We start from the raw sequence: 9,615 nt of genomic DNA, 5'->3' as shown, positions 1-9,615 counted from the left end.
TGAAAACAGATAAGAGAAAAGGGGGACATGAACTCACTGTAGTGCGTCCTCGATAACAGCAACTCAAAACTCGGTCTGCAACACGATAACCTACGCGTACTAATATCTATTAGACGAACGGGCCGTGCCTTAGCTTAGTATTTAGGGTTTTGAGTTACGTTTCTTGATATTATACTTGTCAAAATAATAATAATTATTTTAACTTAAAGGAGAATAGTTAGGTAACTATTCCGTATCCACACTTTTCAAGTATTATGTATTTGGTGATTTAGAGTATTGACAATATATATATTTAAGTCCCACTGTATATATTTGTCCAAAAATACAAGTAATTGCACAAGCGTGTTAACATGAAATATATATTTAAAATATATATTTATTCGCTCTTATTTCCGAAGACTCACCTCCGATACTTTGGAGTTTTGTAATGAAACTCATGGCGAAGTTTACTTCCGAAAACATAGTTAACATACTTGTTAGAAAACGATTTTTCTAAGTCTTGGGATTTTTAGAAAAATCCGCCAGAGTTTCCCCTAAAAACGGAGTGTCCGTGCTAATACGCACATCGTTTTCTTTTTGAAATCAAACCATGATCATCAACAATCAACCCTTACATTCTGACATGCAAAAATACTACCTTTGTCGTTTCAGTTTCAATAAATGAAAAACTGGACTGTTTTCGGACATTTAAATAAAATGGTTAACTTATTCCAAAAATTCCAAAATTTTCACAGAACGTCTTACACGAACAAAAAATTATTGTGTAAAAATATCGGGGTCCAGTTCATTATCAGTAATTTATAGAAAATCGTTTACCGGACTGCAATCAGATTTGTTACATTCTGATTGCAGTCTACGGAATAATTCGTTTAACATTCATTGTAAGCCCGTTTGACGAAATTCCAGTTGCAGGGTCACAAATACATCAGTGACCATCTATGGTATGAATTTCAGGAGCTGGTTCTACTCAGGTTTCAAGTTATGACTGAAAACGTATCGCCCATTTTACTGCAGTAAAACTCAGCCTTAGCTGCTGTCATGAAAACAGACTTTTAAAATAGTAAACGACCTCGAAAAATTACGATTCCAGCGCCATTTTCTTCCTTTTTCGAAAATACACAATTTAGGCTTCAGAAATTCCGTTTTTCGATTTATTAAAGTTTGTTTACAGCCTGTTGAAGACGGCTGAAAAAGTAACTCAGCAGGTTATTTTGTGGTTTAAATGTTACTAAATCGCATTAACAAGTGTCCGAACAACGGGTTTGTCAAGAATTCGACGATCAATCATCAAGTATGATTTAACCAACCCTAAACCAATGAGTTTTCACCTTCAAGTAAACTTATATATGTAAACTTCATATGAACTTTTATGTTCATCTACTAGTTCTAGTCACTTTAGTGATTTAAACATACTACACCCTTTGATCATAGAAACAAGATGAAACAAGGTTAACAAAAGTGTAACAAGGGACTTACTACTAGCTTATAGCTAGGGATGATTCTTGTGAAGAAGTGATGAGTAAGGAGGAAGAACCAAGCAAGAACAATGCTCCTTTGAAAGTCCCACAAGTTCAACTTCCTTGGATCACCTTATAAGTTTGAATGAAGCTTGAAATTTGAAGAGGATGATGTTGAAATGGTGAAGGTGGTGGCTGCTATGTGTAACCGAGAAAGAGAGAGAGATAAGTGAGGTGAGGGAGTGATCTTTGTGAAATGATGTGAGGAATGGTGTGATGATTTCATACCATACTTATATCCACTCTACTACATATTTTTGCAACCTCAACAAGCAACATCAATTAAAATAATAGAGTTAAATCAAGTTAGGAGATTTGAAGCATGGGGGTGGGTCCCTTGAGGGCTGATTTCGGTTTTATGGGGGGGGGGGTGGGTGCAACTTTTGTAACTAAATGTAACCATAAGTTAGAACTCAAGTATTAGGATGATATATGTTAGTTAGTAACTTTTAGCGGGTGTTATGGTAAACGGGAACCATGACTAGCCAAAAATAGTAAAACAAGTGTCTGACAAAAATTTAGTGTCCCGGGTAATGTCCGGTTGTCCGGTTAAACACCGTTCCGTTAAAGTGTTTAATTAGTCAAAAAGGGTCTTTTATATATATTTTTGTAACACAAATTATTCCCGACACTTAGGAAAGTATACAGGACCATTCTGCCATGTTTTTGCACTTTACTAACATAATGCCATGCTGAATTTTAATAATAAATGCAGAATTTTGCATTTATAGTGTGTTTTAGGCACTTCCCGGCTCTGTAACTATCACCTAGTGACGCAGTTTTACAATCCTCACTTCCCTACACTCCCTACTAGTGTAGTAACTATTCTCGGCTCATACTGGCCTTGGAGACAGTATCTGTCTGATGCTGGCTATATCAGCATGTTGAATGGGTTATCCGTTCATTGTGCTACTATGCTTTTGTGCATCCAGTTTGTCACTATAGTTCTTGTGTAAATGATGGAGTGGCAGTTAATAAAGAGTGATGCAAGTATGTGTACTTATCAAACTTCAAGTAGCAGTTTATCCACAATTGTAAGCAAGCACAGTAATTAAGCAGTAATTAAATATTAATTAATTCGTACGGATACCTGGTTTGGTGAGGGTTGTCACATTCTCCCCCCGTTAGAAAAGTTTCGTCCCGAAATTTTAAGTTCTTCTTCTAGTTGCAGGGGTCTTGGGAAATAAGTGGGGGTACTTTTCTTTCATTCGGTCCTCACGCTCCCAGGTGTATTCAGGACCATGTCTTGCATTCCAACGAACCTTGACGAGTTTGACACTGCTCCGGCGGGTTTTATTTACCTTCCAATCTGTAACATCAACCGGTTCTTCGACAAAATGGAGCGTGTCGTCAACATGAATCTCGTCTGCGGGAATGACAACAGTATCTTCCGTTGGACTTTTCTTTAGATTTGATACATGAAATGTATCGTGAACACCGTCCAGTTCGGCAGGTAAGTCCAGCTTGTACGCTACTAACCCAATTCTTTCCAGAATCTTGAATGGACCAATATACCGCGGGTTCAACTTTCCACGCTTCCCGAAGCGTGCCACACCCTTCCAGGGTGATACTTTCAACAAGACTATATCACCTACCTGAAACTCTAGAGGTTTCCTTCTTCGGTCCGCGTAGCATTTCTGACGATCGCGGGCCGCCTTGATGCGATCTCGAAATTGTGCGATCTTATCTGTGGTTTCCTGGACCACATCAGGACCAACCAATTGTTTATCACCTGCATCAGACCAACAAAGCGGTGATCTGCACTTGCGGCCATATAGAGCTTCAAATGGCGTGGCACCAATACTGGTGTGGTAGCTGTTGTTGTATGAAAACTCGACCAATGGTAAATGTTTATCCCAGCTACCGCCCAAATCCATAACACATGCTCTCAGCATATCTTCCAACGTTTGTATGGTTCGCTCGCTTTGTCCATCGGTCTGTGGGTGAAATGTAGTGCTCAGATTCAATTGTGAGCCTAAAGCTTCTTGGAAGGATTGCCAAATCCTTGATACGAACCTTCTGTCTCTATCAGAGATGATCGAGAGAGGCACTCCATTGCGTGTAACGATTTCTCTCATGTAAATTTTAGCCAATTTGCTCGTGTTATCTCTCTCTCTCTCTGATCGGTAAGAAGTGCGCAGATTTTGTTAATCGGTCCACTATTACCCAAATAGTGTCATGACCTCTTGGCGTTCTTGGCAACTTCGTTATAAAATACATTGAAATTTGTTCCCATTTCCACTTGGAATATCAGGTTGCTGCAGAAGTCCTGAAGGCTTCTGGTATTCAGCTTTCACCTTAGCACACGTTAAACACTTGCTCACATAAACAGCAACGTCGCCTTTCATCCTAGGCCACCAATAGTAATCTTTAAGATCCTGGTACATCTTATGCGCTCCTGGATGGATAGAGTACCGTGATTTATGTGCCTCATCGAAAATAACCCATCTCAAACCACCAAACAGAGGAACCCAAATCCTTTTCATGAAGCATAACGTTCCTTCCTCGTTTGGTATTAACTGCTTCTCCATCCCACGGAGATATTCTTCTTCAATGTTTCTTTCCTTAAGTGCTTCTTTCTGCGCGGCACGAATACGCAGAGAAAGATCTGTTTGAATAATCATCTCCAAAGCCCTAACCCTTATGGGCTTGATTCTCTCTTTTCGACTTAGGGCATCGGCGACCACATTCGCCTTCCCTGGATGATACTTTATCTCGCAGTCGTAATCGTTCAGCAACTCGACCCAACATCTTTGTCTCATATTCAGCTCTTTCTGGTTGAATATGTGCTGCAGACTCTGTTCATCAAATCCATAAAGACTGCAGGTGCGCTTGTCAACCCAAACGGCATAACTAGGAACTCGTAGTGTCCATAACGAGTCCTAAAGGCTGTCTTCGGGATACTTTCCTCTTGTATCCTTAGCTGATGGTAGCCTGATCGTAAATCGATCTTAGAGTAAAAGCTTGAACCTTGCAGCTGGTCAAATAGATCATCGATCCTTGGCAGAGGATACCTATTCTTGATAGTCAACTTATTCAACTCCCGGTAGTCGATACACATTCGGAAACTACCGTCCTTCTTCTTGAGAAACAGGACCGGAGCTCCCCAAAGTGAGAAGCTTGGTCTGATGAATCCCTTGTCTAACAACTCCTGGAGTTGTGTCGACAATTCCTGCATTTCTAACGGTGCAAGTCTATAAGGTGCCTTAGCCACAGGCGCGGCGCCTGGAACTAAGTCAATACGGAACTCCACTTGCCTCTGGGGTGGCAATCTTGGCAAGTCCTCCGGAAAGACTTCAGGATACTCCCTTACGACAGGGATGTCTTTGATTTTCGGCTCAGCAGCTTTCTTATCCACGATGTGTGCCAGGAAGGCAGCACAACCCTTTTGTAAACACTTACGGTCTTTCAGGCAGCTGATGATTCTTAAAGGTGTATCTCGCTTCTCCCCATGAACCACAATTGTTTCACCATCTTCGGTGGGGATGCGAATGACCTTTTCCTGACAAACAATCTCTGCCTTGTTGTTTGATAACCAATCCATTCCTACTACCACATCGAAGCTTCCTAACTTGACTGGTAGTAGATCCAGAGCAAACTCACGCTCTCCCAACTCAATCACACAACCTCTGACCACTTCATTAGCTTCTACTAACTTTCCATTTGCCAATTCGATTGAGTAGGGAATATCTAATTTACTAGCGGTTAACCCAAGCATATTCTTAAATTCTAATGACACAAAGCTATAATCTGCACCAATATCAAATAAAACGGATGCAAACCGTTGGTTTACAGGGAACATACTAGTAACAACATTGGGATCCTGGCGCGCTTCCCTTGCTTCGATATTAAAGACTCTTCCCCGTGCTTGGTTCAATTCTGGACAGTTCTACTTATAGTGCCCAGTGTCACCACAGTTAAAACAGCCCGGTCTTTGCCCGTTTCCACCTCCGTTCCCAGCTTGATTGTTGTTTTGGTTACGATTCACAGCACCAGCTTGATTCGCGTTGTTGCCTCGATTTCCATTCCCTCTGTTATTTCCTTGTGCACGATTTCCGTTTCCACCCCGGTTGTTGTTCCTATTACCAAAACTTCCTTGGCCACCCCGGCCAACAGTGGCCCAGCAAGTATCCTTCGAGTGACCAACCTTTCCACATGCTTCACATACCTTTGACCCACACCGGCCAGAATGGTGATGCTGGCAGGTGTTACACTTGGGATGTGTACCCATATATTCCTTTCCTTTCTTTCTAGTACCAGTTGTAGCTTGGACTGGTGCGCTTGGTTCTCCTTTCCTACCATCACTGCTTGTTCCTTGTTTGAAGTTCGAGAATTTTCTTTTGTTACCCCCGGACGACTCTACGTGACTCTCCTTCTTCTTTTGCTCAACATCAGAAAACTTGTTTAGGCGGATAGCCTCCTCTGTAAGAGCCACGCTCAGATCGATTGCCTCAGTGATTGTTGCCGGCTTTGAAGAGGTCACCATGCTTATGATTTGAGGAGCTAATCCCCAAATGAAGCGCTCAATTCGCTTAAATTCTGGTGTAACCATATAAGGTACCACATGAGATAAGTCGTGAAACCTCTGAACATATTCCGCAATTTTCGGACCTTCCATCTTCAGATGCCAAAACTCAGTTTCCAACTTTTGAATTTCAGTGCGAGAGCAATACTTTCTCCGCATGAGCTCTTTCAGCTCAGTCCATGTCATTGCGTAGGCTGCGGCTTCACCAAGGGTTTGAACTTGTAAGTTCCACCAAGACAGGGCTCCGTCCAAGAATAGCCCAGAAATGTAAGTAACTTGTTGGTCTGGAGCACACTTGCTCATTCGGAGAACAGATTCTGTCTTCTCGGCCCATCGAACAAAGGCAACAGCACCTCCAGTGCCGTCAAAGTTTACAGGCTTGCAGTCCAGAAACTGCTTGTGTGTGCACCCTGCACATGCGTTAGAATATACAAATGGCATTAGCAAACGTGCTAAAGATATCCAGATGTATCGTGGTATGTCTTAATGACTTAACATTACCATGAGGCGGATTGTTATTGCCATTGTTGTTTGAATTACTCCCGCTAGTTCCTCCTTGTGAGGCTGCATACTACGCAATGGCGGCAGCGATGACCTGCTGAAGTTCTGCCTCGTTGGTAGGCATGTGTGCTTGGCGTCTCGGTGGCATCTTCTAAAAGATGTGTTCACGTAAGTAAGGCCATAGTAAATAAAGTGTACGTATATAGCAACAATATCAACACATAACATCTCATGTTATAAATAAATCAAACACATAACATCTCATGTTATAGAACATAAACAATCAATCAAACATCACATATGATGAGAATACTGCGATTGCATTGCCATAAATCGAGACCACAATGTAAAGTTTACAAGTACATAACTGTATCATACAACATCAACGACTAAGGGCTACATCACCCCAGTCCAAAATATCAAATCAGTGTCAACATATCCAATATACACAACAACAAAAGTCAGGATCAATATGCAGTCTCCCAAAAGCTGTGCAATCTGTGCAATCGCCGTCTTCTCAACAAAAGTCCACCCGTGTCTGTCACACCCTGGCTTTGCGGAAGCGTGGTTAATTTGGTTTGACTTCTTAATACCATAGCTTAATCATAACAAAGCTATATGAAATAAAAACCATGCAAGATCATCCATTTATTAAGTTTTAAAACATAAGTAACACAACATTGTCTTAAGGCGTTGACTCATGCAACGGAAACTACAACCTGACAACATAAAACATTGTTCAGAAGACACAAACAAGAAATAAACGCAGTTTAAGGATTGTGACTCGTCCAGGTAAAAGTCACATCCCCTAAACTTGGATGACCTCGAAACTCTTATGCAGCGGGAAAACGTAGCATACCGCGCCAGATCTTTAGTTCCCTGAAATACATGTAAGTTGGAAAAATCAACAATAATGTTGAGCGAGTTCATGTGTAAGTGAGTAATAAAACCTTTGGATGTATAAAATCCTGGTATGTAGCAAATAAGGAAAAAGAGATCACCAATGGTTTGCAAGGCCATTGATATGTGTGAAGTGCAAGTAGGAAGACTCAAACCTAGCGGATTTATGCGTTGGGCACAAAGTCACCCCGAGGTCCGTTATGCTGGGCCTGGGGCTGGGCTCGCTACACCCAGATAGATCTACCGCTACTGTCCCTCGGTCCTACAATGAGGATTAATGGCCTCAAGTTGCGCCTACCCACTCACATGATCTAAGTAGTAGCCCTCCTTACGCTAACCATACCATGTAAAAAGTACTCGTAAATATAGTAACATGTATTTCACCCCCGCAGTTTAGAAAACTGAAAACAGTTAAGAGAAAAGGGGGACTTGAACTCACAGTGGTGCGTCTCTATCAAGAAAATCTCCTGATCAATCTGCTGTGCGACGACCTACACGTACTAACTTCTATTAGACGGACGACCGTGCCTTAGTTTAAGGTTTAATGTCTTTGGGAAATAGTTAGACAACTATTTCGTGTTTACACTTTGCAAATATTTGGTAAATATTATCCCTTCCCAAGGATGGGGCTTTAATACATGTACATTTCTCTATCTTCGGAATATATTATTAAGTCTCACTTAAAATATATTTTAATCCTTTCTCCAAAATATAAATATTTTTCCCAAAAATATTATATTTTATTACATATAATTTTCCAAAAATAATACTCTCGTCAAAATACGCGTTTATTAGTATTTTTCCGAGAATGCGTAAGTTACGTTTAAAGATCGGGTGGTATTAATTATACCGTTGTAACTTAATATTTATTGTGAAGGCGTTCGTATTATTTTGGAATCGTTAACATTTGGTAATATTATTTTTTACCCTAAAATAATATTTGTGTAGTTCACAAAATAGTCATAAAAATCTCACAAGTGTTGTTATGAAAAATATATACTAAATATATATTTATCAAGTTTTATTTTGTGAAAATCCCACCTCCGACACCTAGAAATGTTGTAAATAAAATCGTGGCGAAATTTATATTTTTGAAAACAAGTTAGAAATATATTTATAATACTTGTAGTGAAAATATTTCCAAGTGTTAGGTTTTTGGAAAAATTTCGCCAGAGTTTCCCCTGTAACTGGAGGTGGCCACGCTTTCTAGCGTATTATTTTCTTTTAAAATTCAAATCAACAATGTTCCCAACATTAACAAACAATATTCCAACATTACACTAGTCAAAATATATATAAATCGCAAAAATTCATGAACTTGTGGTTTATCCAAAATATGTAGTATCTTTCCATTATTTTTAGTGGATCTTTATATAAATCAATCTGGTTTCTTGAAAGTCTCGTTTTTAAAGAAGTTATATCTTTACAACTTCTTGTCAACATTACAAAATAGTTCTTTTGTCAAAACTTTGTGTTATACAAGTGTCCATACACTTGTGTGTTTACAAAATCACTCTTGTTCATGTAAAACCCGGTTTTAGAAAACATGATTTCTTTTGACGCTTGGTCCTTTGAAAATACCACTTGTAGATCCGTAGATCTACTAGTTTAGAACACTATTTCATAAGAAAAATTGATTTTACACAAGTTCATGCTTAGTAAGTAGTAGCGTTCATCATTTAACCCTTTTTATACTTAAACACATACTAAGTCATGTTGCATGAACATGACTAATCCGGGTTAGATGATGATCCGAGCTACTATTACCATAGATCGATACTAAATAATTACAACAAAACAAGTCTTACAATCTTTACACAACTTCATAGCTTTTATTCCAACATATTTAACATTTTTGTAAACTTTTCATATGTCATCTTGTAAGTTCATGAATTTTAACCGACAAAGTTCGTTTTAACCACTTTAGAATAGATCAAGAGGGCGTTTAAAGTCACTTACTACTAGCTCGAGGCTAGGGAAGAAACTAGTCGAAGATCGGGTGGATAAAAGCAATGTAACAAGGTCCTTCACGATCCGAGTGCACCGAGCTTCCTTGTATGAGATCCTTTACACTTGTAGATACTTGGAATTGCTTGATCAAAATCGAAAATGATGGATGGATGTTGGGTGGTGTTCGGCCGAGAACCAAAGAGAGGGGAGAGAGAGTGATTT

Source organism: Helianthus annuus, chromosome 2 (assembly GCF_002127325.2).
Source record: "Helianthus annuus cultivar XRQ/B chromosome 2, HanXRQr2.0-SUNRISE, whole genome shotgun sequence".
In the NCBI taxonomy this organism is placed as follows: Eukaryota; Viridiplantae; Streptophyta; class Magnoliopsida; order Asterales; family Asteraceae; genus Helianthus; species Helianthus annuus.
Note: the sequence above shows the minus strand (reverse complement) of the source record.